The sequence below is a fragment of the Cryptomeria japonica genome, chromosome 3 (assembly GCF_030272615.1).
Source record: "Cryptomeria japonica chromosome 3, Sugi_1.0, whole genome shotgun sequence".
Classification (NCBI taxonomy): domain Eukaryota; kingdom Viridiplantae; phylum Streptophyta; class Pinopsida; order Cupressales; family Cupressaceae; genus Cryptomeria; species Cryptomeria japonica.
Window position 1 is genome coordinate 383,430,849 of NC_081407.1, and position 18,377 is coordinate 383,449,225.

Below are 18,377 nucleotides of genomic sequence, written 5' to 3' on the forward strand. Positions count from 1 at the left end.
GTATCTACCCTGAAGAATCATTGACCTCTTATTCCACTAGTCCCTCTGCACTCTCTATAATGAGAACTGGGCTTACCTGCGACTCACCTTTAGGGGCTCTGCACGGATTGGGGAATATGAAAAAGCAGTTGGGAGAATATTTGAATTATGAATGCATAATGTTCAATACCCTTTATATTATGGTTAAACATGTAGAAGAAGGTGTGCATCTGCAGTCTCCTTCCTTCCCCACCCCCGCCACCCACAACTAGTGGAGCTAGTTCAAGCAGAAGCTGCAAGGTCTAAAGTTCTAAACTCAGTCGATAAATGTCTACCAAGTCTTTTTGTTGTTTTGAATTGCTAGCAAAACAACTTTGTTGATCCTTATTGCTGGTGGTCTAGTGGCTCTGTAGTCCTATATTTGTTCCTGCTTACTCTGTTCTCTGAGAAGATTTCACTCTTGATCCTGTACTTATTTTTTATGTATGTATCCAAATTTAGATAATTTCATCCTACCTGAATGCTGATGTAATCTCCTATTATTAATATAAATTTTCTATATATGGCTCTGCCATTTTGATCAATCAAAAAAAAATTCTAAGATACTTGGATCACATAGTTAAAAGTATATTTTAGTGTGCAAGATGTGACTGGGATGCTGAAATTCTATTTTGCACCTCCCAAGATGACAAAGCATGCTCTTGCGGTGGGAGAGCTATGTAACAACAACTTCTGAAAAGAAACTAAACTACTTGTGACTACTTGCAAAATATTTAAGAATTTCCACATCAAGATTTCTATCCAATTGGCCAAAAGACTAGCTAGAAAATTATGTTGCATCTCAAGCAAGAAAATGGGAAAAGTATGGAAGAATACAGCATGGAGTTAAAAAGGCAAGCCATGTTATTAGGTACGGAGTTGGAGGATGAGTTAGTCATCAAGTATCTTGAAGACTTTCACATCCCCATCAAAATAAGGATGCTTGTCACAAAACCACAAGACTTGGACCAGGCATGTGTCAAAAACTACCATGTAGAAGAATAGTTCCTACCCTCAACGAAAGACCCTGGAAGCCAAGAAAAAAATTTGAAGGATGTGTTACTGCAGAAGAAAACTAGAGAAGACCGGCAGTTCTGGCAAGTTGTAATCAAAGGGAAAATGCCGAAGCAAGCAAAGTGGGAATATAAGGAAGAAGTGGTGAATTTATTTCCTCACTTAAGGTCTCATTAAACTTTCGTAGGACCAAAAGCCTCTCTAATAAGAGAGGTGTGATCCATATTTAATCATAAAAATTTGTATTCTTATCAGGAATCACTTCAGCAAGTGTTTGTCCTCATAAGCCACCAGAAAACCTCAGTAGATCAAAAATGATGATTCTATACAGGTGGCGATTTAGAAATTCGCCCACCAATCTTGAGACTGTCACTCTATGGAAAGTAGCATTTTCACCCATTGTGCAAGAATTTCAAATGAACCAACATCTTTGTTGCTTTGATTTCTGGGCTTGGCAGCATTACAGTGCACAAAAAGGACTCTCCAGTGTCTTTATATACATTTGTAAAAGGCTGTTGATATTATGAGAGGAGGAGTTGAGTATTGTAGACTTAGATAAGTAAGATTCCAATATTGTGTTTTAAAGCGTAGGCTTGATAATGAGTGTGTACCAATGGAGCAAGTGGAAGATTGCAATTCATTGTACTTATCCAAATCTTAATAATATTTTGACAGCTATGCAATAGCCAGTAGCAGCTGATTTTTCATCCATTTTAAGGATGTTTCCAGTATAAAAAATTGAGTGTCTTATTTCTCTTTTTCATAAAACTATACCCCTTTCTCAATATCATTTAATTATTGTTATATATTACAGTCCATCACTTGTAATTCTTAATGTCTACAAGCATTAATTTTGGTGAGATAATAGATCAGCCCAGGCTAGGGATCTGTTTATAAACAAAGAGTTATTCCTTGGATATCCCTAACCCCATCTCGTTGTGATCTTTTTTGAGGAACTGACTTTTGTATATCAGTATTGTATAGGGACAACCTTGCTTCTGTTTTGATATAATGCTATATTAAGCTTAATGTTTCTTTTGTATTATGGTTAAAGCTGCATGACCAGGGATTTATGCCCATAGGGAAAATTGATTCTTCCTATGCAAGGATCTTATAGAATCCCTCATTTATCTATCGAAAAAAAATAAGGTCAGAGATCAAGGTGGTCAAAGTCAGTCCACTTTCTTCCAAAAACTGAGTATTTTGTGCTTGCAAACCTAAAAAATACTCACTTGGAGGTTTTTTGCTTCTATGAGTTGACCCTATAAGAGTAAAGATATGCCCAAATCACAGTCTGCAATGCATGAGAACACACAGATTCTCTGAAAACAAGCAATCTTATCAATGTATTACCTAGACCTTGCTTCCAGCATTCATTGATCTGTGCATGTTATGCTCTGAATTTTGCAAGGCTCCAATTGACATCTGGCACAGTCAACGTGTATATCACCTTGGGTAGGCAGTCCCTGAGGATTCCTTTCATTTACTTCCATATTCAGCTTGTTCAATTTGAAACATCCCAAAGCATTGAACCTGTCATCATTCCAAGGCAGGTCAAATGATGGGCAAGGATTAACCCAGTTATAGCCTTAAAAATATTCAAAAAATGAAACAGTACAATTTCGATGGAGAGACAATTTGTTAGAAAAATATAAATCAAACATTTAAAAGACTAAAGTAGGTAGAATTATTAGGAAGCTACAAACATGTTTCTTGTTAACAACGTCATAAGGATACTCTCATGGTAATATTGAGTTAACATAGTAAAACAAGGGTAAACAGAAATTTTCATGGAAAAAATGGCTTAAGGTCAATGATATAAGGTCATCAAGTGCAAGTTACAACCAAGAAGTATGGCCTGTGCATGCAAAACAAAGAAAAACTATGGTGGACATAATACACCATACCCATTCCCATCCTTATGGACTGATTAGATGAAATCATTACATCTAAGAACTTTTAGAGTAAACTGATTACAGTTACACTAAATCCAAGACAATGGCAATAGTAATCATAATCTCACTTAACTCAGATGATGAGAATCATATTTGAGGCATCAACGCATTAAAAGCATCTGATTATCCATCAACTCGAATTAGCAAACTATATGCACTAGGATATGGACTCTTCTAGGTCAACATCTAAATAGGAAAAGGTAGAAGACCTCTCTTAGTGTAACTCAAAAGAAATAGGAAACTATTAAGTGGTCAACAAGGGAAATGTGTGTATAGAAAATAATGAATGAAATAAGGAAAAATAAAAGTAAATGCAAAACCATGTGTAAGGAAACAGTATGACAAGTAGATCAACAAAAGGATGACAAATGCAGGCCAAAAAGTGAAGGAAGAACCATGTAGGAAACACACATGCAATAGCTGAGAGAAAAGAATTACACATGGAGAAATTGTTGGCAACTTGGCACAATGAAAACAGGAGATCCTAATATAAGTTGCCAATATATTGAAATATTGAGCAAAACTTGTCTCTAAGTGTTAGGAACCGGAAGGACAACTGAGAGGGGGGGGTGAATCAGTTGTCAACGAATTTCAACCCAATTAAAAATTTAAAAGTAATCCAACTTAATACTTAATACCGGTAAACCAATCTTTAATACCAGTGAAACAGATTAGCAGTATATATCAATACCAGTGAAACTTAATGCATGAAACAAAAAGAGAAACAACATCCACAACACATAACACACAGATTTTTGACGTGGAAACCCTGTAAGGGGAAAAACCATAGTGGGAAACCTTACCCACAATCAAATGATGCTACTGCAGATAGTATGTGTATACAAATGGGGTCTACACATGCAGAAAGGCCAACCGCCTAGAGCACGTTGCTCAATAATGGGAGTTGCACTGACTACAGTAGGATGGTTAAATCCTAGAATAATGTACTGCTTCAAAGTGCATCTGCAATGCTAGATTCAGTACCGGTTTAAGCTCTGATAAACACCTTCATACCTCCTTCAACCTTCAAATGATGTCTGCTTGATTCGCTCTAAGATTTGCTCATATGATCTTCAATATTCGCACATGACATTACCATACCGAGTTACAATACCATACATACATCATCTCACAAATGAGATCTTACATTTATACAAAACCTAAGACCAAATACTAAGGTCGGCTCACTACGAATATTACATTCAAATCAATTACAAAATAAGTCCTAATACGATACAAGGTGTCGGCCTTAATACAATAACCAATAATAAATAATCACCATAACGTGTCGTGCTGATTTGGAATAGATAACGTATACCGGTCCATACCCTAGACTTATCTGCCAATAACAACAAATATGTCAACCCGATTAGATCAATAACCAAAACACCAAAACCAAGTATCCAAACCATGTCTTTGACATAATCAAGTAATCTCCAAGTCATAACAAGTCATCATTATTGCCGGTGAACCATATAACCTGCCGGTGAGCATATACCGGTGACTGTGCATAAGTCACTGACCTTGCCGGTGAACACAATGTGCCGGTTCAACAGTAAACCAATATAACCATAGTGCCAAATCAACAATGTAGATCTCCAGAAGGATAAGTGTTGACATCAATGACAAAACCAATGCAACACATCCATAATACCGACACTAAGAACTTGCCAACAAGGTTGCCACTTATGAGGACAATATCCCATCAAATGGATTTAATCCCAAGATTTAGTCTACCCAACAAGGCACCCCAACTAATGGATCTAAGCAAGACCATGGAATTAAACAAATAGGTACATAGTTTATTAGATAGGTAATTGATTACGGAAAGTTTGAATTCATGTGTGGTTCCATTGATTTTGACACCAAAAAAGGGTATTGAATGGAGAATGTGCACTGAGTCAAGGGCTATCAATAAGATCACTATTCAATATAGATTTCTCTAACCTAAAAAAATTATTTATTAGGCCATCTAAGTCATGCTAGCTATTTCTCCAATAAAAAGTGGATATCATTACATTAGGATAAGTGAGGGTGACGAATGTAAATCTACTTTTAGAACTAAAGATGGATTATACAAATAATTAGTTATGCCATTTGGCTTAACCAATGCACCTAGCACCTTCATGAAACTAATAAATGAAGCGTTACAACCATCTATGGGATAACCTTAACGATATATTGATATTTAGGGAAACTAAGGAAGAACCATCTACCACATTTGAGATAAGTTTTAGAAAAATTGAAAGAGGAGAAGTTGTCGATAAATCCAAACAATTGCTCATTTCTAAAAGAAGAATTGATATATTTGGGTTTAGTGATATCTAGATAATGGTTGAAGATGAATCTTGCAAAGGTAACTGTAATTTGGGAGTGACCAACTCCAAAAGTGCTACAAAGGCTAAGTTTTCTGTGGATTGGATAGTAGTTGCAGAAAATTCATAAGACATTTTAGAGGAATTTGTGCACCACTGACTTCTTGTATGAAGAAGGGTATATTTACATGGACAGTGGAAACAAGGAAAAGGTTTCAGCTTTTGAAGAAGAAAATGACCAAACAGCCCACATTGGCACCACCTCATTTTGAGAAAGTGTTTCAAGTAGATTGGGATGCTTGTGGAAAGGCCATTGGAGCTATTTAAGTCAAGAAGACATAGCCTTCATTAGTGTGAAATTAAATGAAGCAAATCAAAATTATTTTCAAAATTATTTTGTTCATAACCAAGAGTTCTATGCCATCATTTCAGGATTAAAGAAATGGAGACATTACTTATCGTCTAAAGAGTTTATGTTGTAGATGAATTATCAAGCATTCAAGCATATGAACAGCCAAGAAAAAATTGAACCAAAGAAAAATGAGGTGGGTTGAAAACCTACAAACTTACCCTTTTGTTTTATAGCACAAGTCTTGATAGTAAAATAGAGTATAGCAAATGCACTAAGCTGAAGGATATTGTTGATGAAGACCATGGAGGGTGAGATAATCAATCTTGATTACTCGACGGATTTATACAAGAATGATCTTGATTTTGTTGAGATCTAGAGGGCATGTCAAGATGGTAAGGTAAGTCCAGATTTCTTTATTTAAGTAGGATTTTTGTTTAAAATAGGCAATTATGTAGTATAGCTAATGCACTAAGCTGAAGGATATTGTTGATGAAGACAATGGAGGGTGAGATAATCAATCTTGATTACTCGAAGGATTTATACAAAAATGATCTTGATTTTGTTGAGATCTAGAGGGCATGTCAAGATGGTAAGGTAAGTCCAGATTTCTTTATTTAAGTAGGATTTTTGTTTAAAAAAGGCAATTATGTAGTATAGCTAATGCACTAAGCTGAAGGATATTGTTGATGAAGACAATGGAGCGTGAGATAATCAATCTTGATTACTCGAAGGATTTATACAAAAATGATCTTGATTTTGTTGAGATCTAGAGGACATGTCAAGATGGTAAGGTAAGTCCAGATTTCTTTATTTAAGTAGGATTTTTCTTTAAAAAAGGCAATTATGTATGCCCCAAGGTTCTATGAGGGAAAACCTGAAAAGGGAAATGCATGGAGAGGATCTTAGTGGTCATTTTTAAAGGGGCAAAACCTTTTTATAGTTAAAAAAGAATTAGAAATATTACTAGCCTGGTTTGAAACAAAAATGTAGATAATTTTGTTTCTAGATGTAGAATCTGTCAATTAGCAAAGGAAACTACTAGGAACACAAGGTTGTCCAAGCCATCACCTATTCCAAATGGAACATGGGAAGATATAGTATGGACTTTGTTTTGGGATTACCAAGAACTTAGAAGGGAAATGGTGGTGTCTTTGTAGTTGTGAGCAAGTTCTCCAAAATGGCTCAAGCAAACTAAAGACACATCAAATATTGCTAGATCATTTTTCCAAGATGTGGTAAGACTACATGCTTGCCTAGAGGTACTACATCTAACTAAGTTACTAAGTCTATGAGTCATTTTTGGAGGAGGTTATGGCAAAGGTTGAGTACTGAGTTGGACTTCAGTTATGTCCATCATCCCCAAACTATTGGACAAACAAAGGTAGTCATTAAGAGTAATGATAATCTACCCAAAATGAAGATAGACCTACTCAATGGGATTTGGTCCTTGCCCAAATAGAATTCGCATATGATAATTTAGTTATCTTCAAGAGGCATCACAGATTTGATAATGGTGGTTGTTGTTGGTATGAACACATTATATTACCTAACTAGTTTCTTATTAGGTCCTATGGCATGCCCCCCACCACAAAGAATAAAATTAAAAATTATAAGGGAACGCCACCTTATATCTATTATTAATACTAAGGAAAGCCCCTATGAAGAGCAAGAATCATAAGTTATCCTAGTCAGTGATTTGTTTTGAGTCGATGATATTAATTATCATTCATTTTTAGGCAATGATTAATTATTATTAAAGCAAGCAACCCTTGTACAGTTGCAAGTGGAAGGAAGGGCAGCAATTGCAAAAAGGTATATCCTTTCAAGACAAAAAGGTATGACCCTTTCCATTATGGAGGGTAAAAAAGGAAAGAAACCTCATTCGTAGAAGGCATCAAATGATCAAGGAAAATAAGCAGAAAAGGGATTGAAATCAGAACTGGAATTAATTATGCCGAGAGGCATCCCTACAGCGGCAGCGGGGGTGGAGATTGCCCATCCGTGTACATAAAAAAGAAAGCTGCGGGAGTTACAAAGCATGGAATTGAAAACAATTACTGTATGACATGTTATGGAATTGGAGGCAGATAACTGTATGGCATGTAACTGTAACGTATGGAAGTGCAAGAGTTATTTATAATGGCGTTCTCATTTCCCATCATTTACAATGGTGGTCTCTTTGATGCTGTTGAGAAAATGTTGAGAATCAAATTCCGTGGGCTTGTACAAAGCTGCATCCCGATGAATTGCCAAAGCATTCACAAAGAGTAGCGTTCCTGCAAGAACGGGATATCCTCCAATAGTGCAACCCTCGTTAGATAAAAGAGGAAGAAAAAAGAGGTGTTGATGCCTGCAAATATTTCAACTTCTGCAAATTTGATTCATCCAACATGTATGATGATCTTTTCTTGGGCTTTGGAAAAAATGTTTGGACGTTACATTTTTGTTCTCTTATTTGGGATCCATTGTGTGTAGATTTTCCATTAAGATTCTCAGAATAGTTTAGTTGCAACCCATTTCTGTACAAATATTTTTAATGCATCCATTATAATCTCCACCTTTCTTCATCATGCGATGTTCACAAATATCCAGGCATGCAGTTATCTGATTATTTGTATATGTTTTTCTTGCATACCCTTTAGTGTGTATAGATGAGTGGCTTGCATGTCTATATGCCTGGCTGTCTTTGCTATCTCTGCTATCTTCATGACCGAAAGGTCTTTATGGACTGCCGATGAGGCCAACGAAAGGGCTAATCAAGCCAACCACTGGGCGATCCAAGCCAGCAATGGGCTTCAACTAGCACTTACCCAGATTGTTCTTTTTTTTTGATATGCTCTGTTTCCATCAAATTCATATTTTTTTCTCTCGTATTATGAGGATTTATTCCGTATGGATGTTTGTAGGTAAGAAAGGCAAAGATGGATGTTTACAACTATTTTTGTTTCTGCTTGCTACCATCAAAAAAGAATGATGATCCTAAATAAAAATGTAGAGATCTACATTACTCTTAGTTTCTGGAGTTGTGACTCGAGGGTGCTGTAATGAAAGCCCAATGGATTAATCCCTATTTAGGAACGAGGTCTAGATTCTTAAAAGAAAAACAAAAAAATCAGTTTGCAGGGATATCTTGATTGATTAATTATTCACCATATGTATTTCACTTTATGTAATTTCCTTACTTATATTATATTTGTAGAGAGATTTGTAAACATCAATTATTGGTTGCTGCTATTAATAATTTGGACTTTCATAAATTTACAGTTTGATGGAAGTTTAAATAGAAATTAAAAAATCTAATTGTAAAAGGTATTTGGAAATGTTTGAGGAATTGATATTTTGTAGTTTATTTTATTGACAATAATATATTTTGGAATTCCAAAAATTTACAATTAGATTGGAAGTTTAAATAAAAATTAAAAAATCTAATTTCAGAAGGTATTTGGAAATGTTTGAGGAATTAATAATTTGTGGTTCATTTTAGTTCATTAAAAGATGTGATTTTTTAATTTTTATAGTGATAGTAAGTATTATGAATGCAAATATTATCTCAATGAACTTCATAATTTATATATTCAAGTGAAATATTGTAAGAATTAGTACATTAAATATTTAGTATCAATTAAATATCAAAAACTTTTCATTTTCATAGAGTGATAAAACAAATAAATTTTATTTTTTTGACAATATATTGTTGTCTAAATAGAATGTTATTATTTTTAATTATTTAAAAAAATAAAATTAATAGTCACAATGATAGAAAAGAGAAGGAAAGAATCTTAATTTTGAATTTAGAAACATCAAAAAGATTTTCTATGTTTCTAATTCTTAAACATAAAAAATATAATGTTTTTAAATTCAAAAAATCCTACGAAAACCGGGGACGCGTCCCCTACCTGAAAACCCTTGTCCCAGTCCCGGGGATGTTTCAGGGAGTTGGACTATAGCAACGTATCCGTGACTCTACCATTATTTCGAGCTGGGAATTCAGAGTAATCCTGTACTGAAATTTGTGCTCCATTGCGTCATGTTGTGACCATTTCACACATCGCCCCATCACAAATGGGGACCACCTCTTTTGCTTTAGTTTTAGGTTTTAGATAGATTTGGCAGTGGTCAGATCCTTTAGATGAGATGAAGTTGAGAGGATTTGCTCCTCAACACCTTGGTTATGAAAGACATATGATCATCATTTCATTTGATCATCATCATCAGAGATAGAAACAATGAATGTAAGCATTAAGATCATCATGAGATTGAGATGATTGATGCAAGAGGAAGGATTTAACTGCATGAGAAAGCTTCGATAACAATAATGAACCCTCTGAGTTGGCAAGGTGAGTGCTACTACTCACAAAATTTGACAAGGTTGAGTCACAGACAGTGACCCCCCAAAACCCCCACCTTGCCTTAGCTAACAGGCGATGCCTCCCAGAAAGTCCAAAATTTTCCAGTCACTGACCCCTCAAATGTCCGACCTCTCTCGGTTAGTGGGGTACAAAAAAGTCCGATCTCTTCCTTGCTCAATCAATGCCCTATCCAAAGTCTGATCCATGATAGGAGACCTTTTTCTTACTGAGATAAACAAGTTAAAGATGAATGCTTGATATTTGATGAAATTGAAGTGATTGAGTAAGCAAGGCTAACATTCTTTTATGCACAGTAAGTGCCCTTTCAAAACCCCGATCTTCTCAGTCAGTGCTCTATCATGCCCACAACCTCCCAAGGTGATAGTCAGTGCTAGGTGAGATCCCCGCCCAAGGATAGAAGAAGATATTTAAGTTAATGATCAAGCTAATGATGAAGGGAAAATCAATTCAAGGCGTTAAGTATGAAAGGAAGATCAAGAAAGATCATCAACAAGCTTGAAGACACAGTCAATGCCTCCCAGGTAGTCCGAACTTTCTCAGTCGATGACCTCCAAAAAGTCCAAACTTTTGCAGTCAATAGGGTAGCAAAAGTCCGATCTTTCTTGTGTCTCAGTCAGGGCCCTAGCAAAAGTCTGATCCATCCCAGTCCATGCTCAAGTGAAAGTCTGAACCTTTTTATGCTTATCCGAATTCAGCAATGAGGTATGTTAGAGTGTTTATGATCAAAAGGGCTGCCTAAGAAGGAAATAGATGTTTTAATTCAAATTTGAAAAGGTAATACAAGTCAGCTTTGTCTTGAAATTCTCAATTGGAAAACATTTAATAAAACATCAAGTCAGCCTAATGCGATTAAAAGACACGCACTTACATCTCTATAAAGGTTGGATTGATCAATCCATGATTTCATCCTTCATGTACAGCGATCATATTCAAGCAAGGTGATCTTACATTATCAAGTGGCAGCGAAAACTCAGCAGATTGCCATTCAAGGATAGTGAATTCATCATTGCAAATTAGCAAATTCATTCAAGAACAGTGATACTAAATCTACAAGAACAGCGATCAATACCCAAGATCAGTGAATTCAAGGCAAACTTTAGCATTTGACATCATTACCACAGCAAAAGTGCATCAATACAAGGGCAATTTTAGCAAATTGAAGACCAATTTGAAGCCATCAGGCAGTTTAGAACTTGTTTGCAAGTAGAACATGGCAGCCCCGAAGCCAAGAGTAGTCTCAAGGCAAACCCTCATCAAGGACTAAAGAGGAGCAATGACCAAAACCAAGATTACATCATTTTGGAGCAATGTAGGAGACAGCAATCTCGGACAAATCGACATGAAGAAGTTCCAAGGTCCCTTATACACAAGCAAGCCATCCGGATTTTCAAAGAAGATGATCGAGAGCAGGATAGTAAATGCAGCAGGTTACCTCCCAACCATCCAATACAATGAATTGATAGTCAAATGTCCCAAACATTATGATGCCAGTACCAGAACGATAGCACTTGATGTTAGAGTACTTGCTTACCTATCTGAGACAGCCATCAGCGAAGCTTTCCACATCCAGGATCACAAAGGCATGGTCCACAAGAGTAAAGGAGTACGAGCAATCTATGATGATGATCCCGACAGATCCCTGAGTATAATCAACAAGTATTAGGTACTGAAGAGCAGACCATGCTTATCATAGGTTCACAACAAATTGCATGGAATTGATTTCAAGGAAGAGTTTGGTGATTTGATCACTTTGTTCAACTGAGTTCCAGGAAGTCCTCAAGCATATCAGTTTGAGAATCGGATGTTCTACTACATGGAAACAATGTCAACTGGAAGAGAGAGAGAATCAACTAGGCAAGAATCATAAGCAACAACCTTGACATACAGTTGAAGAGGCTTCAGCACACTAAGACATTTTACATGAGTTCATATCTAATATATTCACTGGCCAGAGCTCATGAATATGCCAAATTAATGTATAGAGGTCTAGTTGGAAAGGGGGCCAGAGAGATAAGAGCATGTGAATCCTACACCCAGCTACACTACCTTGGCAAAGCACATTACAAGAGGATGAACAACGCTTTCACCATGCACTTGACCAGGACATTGAAAGGCCGCATCCATCAAAGACTATCCCCCAAAAGAGTTAGTAAAGAAATTTGGTGCTTGGTATATCCAATTTCCCAAGTTAACCTACATAAGAATTCAAGGATGCTCTTGTCGGCCCTACATGCTACAACGCTATCCTACAGACAAGATAATATTGCTTGAGTTGGTGAGGCAGTTGACCACATATGACAAAGTGCAAAAGAATAGACATAAGACAAGAATTGCTTTTCCCATCTCAATTGGGCAATCATTAGAAGTCTGTCCATCCCTACAAGCAGCAAAAAAATAGAAAAAGACTTGAGGTCCCACTTCCTTATCCCATACTTCTCTAGAGAAAAATTTAATTATTATGGTAACATGAGAAGAACTAACGGAAAAAGACACAAACACAAGCTACAGTTGGAAGACTATTGGGTAAATGCTCAAGATAACTTTGAGATAAGAAGGAAGATGTGCTCAAGGCTATCGATCGACATCGTCAGGATGCTCAAGGACAAGGTAGTGGAAAATGCCTCCAGCTGGTATACAAGCAAGAGAAAGAAAAGAAGGTAGAGGCCATTTGGATTGATGTGGAGATCACCTATCTAAAGGACTTGATGAAGCCATTCTTAGCATACACACGAAGTTAGGTAGATATCTGTTGACGTGTATTTTGTACACCATCATACACAGAATAAAATACCTAAAGGCATCTTATCCTCTCTTGAATAAAGTCTCTAACTGCTGAAGATTGGCATGAAGGATCAGTTAGGATGACTCCAATGTTCTGGTTAGTAGGGTCTCTACGTGTGGATAAACTCCAGTGGTATGATGTGATTTGCTGGAATCACAAGGGGACTTACATCTGATGATTGAACTTCCGATCTGCTTTGCTGGAACATAGGCTCTTACTGGCTTAGATTTGAAAAAATGGAAAAAGGATGAGGGCGAAGAGAAGATCTAGTCCTAATACTAAGAATGTAGGAGCAATGATTTGATTTTTGATGAAACTCTAACTAGGTCTTGTTTTGACATCAATGGACCATCTCCACAAGGCTAGTGCGATCTTCTAAGGGAAGCTTTATGATGTTCAAATCATCACCGCAGGCATAGACACCATCAAGTTGATGCATATCAATGAAGAAGCGACAAATTGAAATTGAGCTTAAGCTGAATGATTCCAGTTGACTACACAAGGCAAGTCTGCAATCAACAAACTGCTAGTAGTATGGATATACGAATTCCACCATTAATCAATCGCATTTCCTCCATTCATCTAATCATCTACCATCTAGGATTGAAGACTCAACAAGAAACCATGCAAATTGCAAGAAACGACACACTTCACCATTACTTCAATGAAAATGGAGTTTGTTTACAATCAATGGCAACAATTTCTTGCCTTGCCCTCCTATTCTACTCTAATTACTATTCTATCAATTTCTAACTACTCTCTATCTACTAACTGCTTTCTATTATTTACAACTCTCTCTAACTTATTGCTAATTAGCCTTTACAAATGAAATGCCAGGGCTTATATAGTGCCCACAATACAATTCGATGGCTTAGATCAATTCGAGATCAATGGCCAAGGTTTTACAATGAAAACCCTAATTAGGGTTTGTTACAACCATTACATAACATTTAATGCTTGACCAATGATAAAATTGTATTGCTTGGACACATGTCCTCTCTAGAAAAATCGACCAATGGATAGCTGGGGTAGGTACATCGGAGTTTGTGCCACCTTCCATGAGTTAGGTACATTGAATCTGGACATGCTGAGGTGGACCACACTGACTGGAGGAGTGATGACTAGGATGCCACCTCATCTGACACTTGTAGCTTGCTAGATATTCAATTTGATGTCGTTGAGAGGCTATCTTTAATTAACTCTTGTTCTAACTCCTTTTGTCCTTGATGTGCAGGATGATTGATGTACCTCGCCCTGGAATGCTGGATTGGAAGAGGTCGCCCTTATCCTGGCTTGATCGTCCCGGCGAAGACCGTCCTTGATCTGGCTTGATTTCCCTTGATGAGATCTCCATTTGATGCCTACACAACATTTCAAAATTAGCAACATGATTTTGCAATGAATAACTAGATTAGAGATTAAATTTAGGAAACTTCATAATAAGTCCTTGAGTTATCATTTCCTAAACGACGATTGAGCTATTAGAATTCAAAATTTCAAAATTTAAGGCTATGACGATCAAAATTCGAAATTAAAACAAGGGATCTTGTCATACCTTACTTGAGAGTTTAACTCTAAAATGCAAAACAAAGGAATTCGCCTAGGCACAAATCAAAATTTGATGGCTTCAACGTGATCTCTCCAAATGAACGTCCACTTTAGCAATTCGCCACCTTGGGGGAGGAGTCTTCAATGTCTTGAAGATAACAAATTCGCCTTACTTGAAACAAACACGCACTCCTCTTTGATGATAATTTCGCACCTTGTCTTCTCCAAAATCGCATATGAAAGAGGATAAAATGATGATTTGAAAATGAAATAAACACCTCCCTTTATAGGCGCTCACCTTCACATTGACCCTAGGCCGACTTTGGTGAATAAGGCAAATTTAAAATAAACTTAAAGGCCGACCTTTGTAAAATGAAACAAATTTTAAATCAAGCGCCCCATTTTATTTATAATTAATTAATTTAATGCCTATAATTTTAAATAAACTCGATTTTTAAAAGGCAAAAATTAATTAATAAAGACCCATGCGCTAATGTTAAATGCTAACTTTAATTGGATTTCAAATTTATCGATTTTTTCCTAGCATTTAATAAAATCTAAAGAATGTTTTAGCGCCAAATTTGGAAGAGGTAAGGACACAAACCTATCGCTCTGGTCCCTGACTAAGGGACAGGAGCGAATTTGATGTTTAGTCTTGATTCTCTTGCCTTTTATGTTCAAAACCTCCATCCTCACGTTGAGACTGGCATGTTTGCCAAAAAACTCGAGCTTGATCGTCTTGATTTGGTGGATGAATGCCCTCTAAGGTGGATATCGCCTTGGTCCCTTGGTGAGGGACAGGAGCGAACTTCATGCTCTGGCCAACATTTGCTATCTCTCAAGCTTTACTCCTTGTTCATCACCTTGCAAATGATATCCTTGATCTTGCAAACCTTGACTTTGACGTGATCTTGAAGGAAAACGAATGATTTAATGAAAATCGCCCTGGTCCCTTGATGAGGGACAGGAGCGATATAGCTTCCTTGTTCAAATTGATAGTCTTTTGACGTTTGAAACCTTTGCATATCATCATCTTAAGACGCCTTAGACCCTGTGCAACCATGTACAATCTTGACTTGGCATGAATTTTGAATGAATTGGCAAATATGGTGGATATCGCCCTGGTCCCTGACTGAGGGACAGGAGCGAACTTCAATGTCCTGGGCTCATGCTTGCTTTCATCAACTTGCCATTGCTTTCATCGTGTAAAATGAAGTCCCTTGGTCCCCTTTGGACACTTGAAACGTGATCAACATTCAAAATCTAAGCTTTCATGAAGATTTCGCTCTAGTCCCTGCCTGGGGGACAGGAGCGAATTTGTACTTTCAAGCTCAACTATACTTTGCCAACTTCCAAATTTATCTTCAACGGTCTAGTTTCACCCTCCTTTCTTGCCTTAAAACTTGCTTGCTTTTGCCTGAATTTTACCTTATGAAGAATTTCGCTCTGGTCCCTAGGAGAGGGACGGGAGCTACAATGGATTTCGCCCTGGTCCCTGACTAAGGGACAGGAGCGATTTTGCATTTTGGTCTACTTTTCCTCATGTTTGTGCCTTCAAATTATATTCAACTGGTAAAAAGCACTTCCTTGGTTCTCCTCAAGTCGTCAAATCGTTCAAATCTTTCAAGGACAAGGAAATTTTGGATTTCAAGCTCCGGTCCTTCAGTGAGGGACAGGAGCGATTTTTGCCCTCCAGGCCCAAATGCTTCACTTTTCACCATGAAATGTCTTTGCTAGGGAAGATATCATCCTGCCTCATGCTATGAATAAAAGTTAATGTCCAAAAAAAGGTCTAAAATTGTGCATATAAAGAAAATCGCTCTGGTCCTTCAGTGAGGGACAGGAGCGAATTTGACCTTCTAGGCAAAAACTTCATCATTTCATTGTTTTCGATCAAGTCTGGATGCTCTATCATGCTCATTTCGTCCTTCACCATGCCTTTGATGTCTCAATTCGTCCAAACACGGTCAGGAATGGCTCAAATAAGTATTATCGCCCGGGTCCCTTGGTGAGGGACAGGAGCGCTTCGCCTTGGTCCTCCTGAGAGGGACAGGAGCGAAATTCGCTCTGGATCCTCAATGAAGGACAGGAGCGAAATTTGACTTTTCGAACTCTCTATCAGGATAATTTTTATGGAATATAACATTTAAGTATAAGAAATTTTCTTATACTTTAGGTTATATTCCATATATACTTTCAGGATGTTTGAGAGTGGTTTCAGACCTCCAGGAGTTATATTGCAGAATCTAGTTTTTTGAGGTTTTTCATTTTCCAGACTTAGTCAAATTTCAGGATCAGGACATTCCAGACTTAGCCAAATTTCAGGATCAGGACCTCACTCAAGCCGGACTTGCTACCCTATTGGTCTCCCCGACAGCACTCAAAATGCAAAGGCTAACTAACAAAACCCTAAAAAAACCCAAAGAACAAACCCCAAAAAGCAAAAAAAAAGCAAGGGTCCCCATTTGCAATGGGGCGATGTGTGAAAACGTCACAACAATATCCAAATCCAAAAGTTGAAGAGTCGGAACGCACAATGGACTTTTGAATCGATGGAAGAGATAGAATCATCCAATGAGGATACAAAAAGCACAAGTGTAAGTGGAAGTGACACCTAGTCAGCTCACTCCAAAGGTTCAAAGAGGAAAGAAAATCATAAGGACCTTCACACAAGAAGCATAAAACAAATTCAGTCCGTCCTTCTACTAGTACTTCTTCCATAGGACCATACATGATATAGATATGAATCAGGCAGTTGATAAGGAGAGTCAAGCACCTAAAGGAAGCATAGATCACAGAGTGAATGAATCTATGGAGTCTACAATCCAAAATAGCTGATGTGAAAAGACAAAGGGAAACAGCCCCAAGTTCAAGACAATTCAGTCCCACATGAGCAAGCTAATAGAAAGGCATGTGAAGATGAATATGTGGATATAGAGAATGAAGATGAAGAAGTAACCTCTCCACCCCAAGAAGATCAACAGCTCAAGAAGGTGCAAGTAGGAGAGAGAAATCTTCTATCCCAACATGGCTTAAGGAAAGATTAGCAAAGGAAGTCATAGTGATAGAAGAGAAGCCCTTGGATGACTTAGACAGTTTCCTAAACAAAGCTCAAGAGATAGTTGAAAAGAAGGAGGCTACCAAGATGTCAAAGATAACAAAGGACAGTACAGGATCTCAAGTGATACAAATTGCCACTCCAAGAGTAGACAAACTTGAAGATAAGATCGCAGCAAAAGAGTATGATTTGGAGACTACGACTTAGGTCCTCCCACCACTAAAAAGCTGATGGAAGACTTGAAAAGTATAGTGCAAACAGTCCATGATATGTTGAAGTTGGAAGTAGAGAAGAACAAGAAACTAGAGAAAGAAGTGAGTGCGTTGAGAAGCTACCTGTAGCAGTTGAAGGAACCACTAAGGCAACATGATCTTTCAAGCACACCACCACTGCTGCTTCCTCCAGACTCAGTTGACAATTTAGAGAAAATGAGAACTTCAGCTCACTTGATGGAGAGTTGAATAAATAAATCTTTCAAGAAGGAAAATGCATTCGTGAAGGAGCTAGTAAGGATATTTGATAAAATCACAAGTGTTCTTGAAAGAACTCAAATCCTCATGGCAATTTATGATACTTTCGTTTTCACCAGAGATCGCACCATGCCAAGACTATAAGCAATGAAGAGTTTACCTAAGTAGACTTTAGTGAATGGAGGAGTGTTGAAAGATGGACAGTCGCCTGATTTTCATCAGTGGTATAACTTGATCCGAATGCAGAAATTCATCTTCGAGGATATCAATAGCGGTTGCACTCAAGTAGATAATGCAATAAACTTGATACATGATAAGATTGTGGAGGTAGCCGAAGTCATACTTGAGAAGGAGATGAATGAAGGAATTCACATAGATCCCGACCAATTGATTGATAGAGTGAAATTCGTATTCTCTGGGACAGTCAGAACACCTTCGGACAAGCAGCTAGACGACATACACTCATTCATGGTACTTGCCAACAAGACTAAACAT

General features: G+C 37.3%; 1 protein-coding gene across 1 annotated transcript in view; it reads right to left on the bottom strand.

The window, feature by feature from the left end:
• Positions 1–1,600: 1,600 nt before the first annotated feature.
• LOC131044712 (putative pentatricopeptide repeat-containing protein At5g59900) overlaps positions 1,601–18,377 on the bottom strand; it is an 80,022-nt gene continuing 63,245 nt past the window's right edge. Inside the window, exon 2 of the mRNA XM_057978102.2 lies at positions 1,601–2,565. The gene's annotated coding sequence lies outside the window, so the exon portion shown is untranslated. The remainder of the gene's footprint in view (positions 2,566–18,377) is intronic.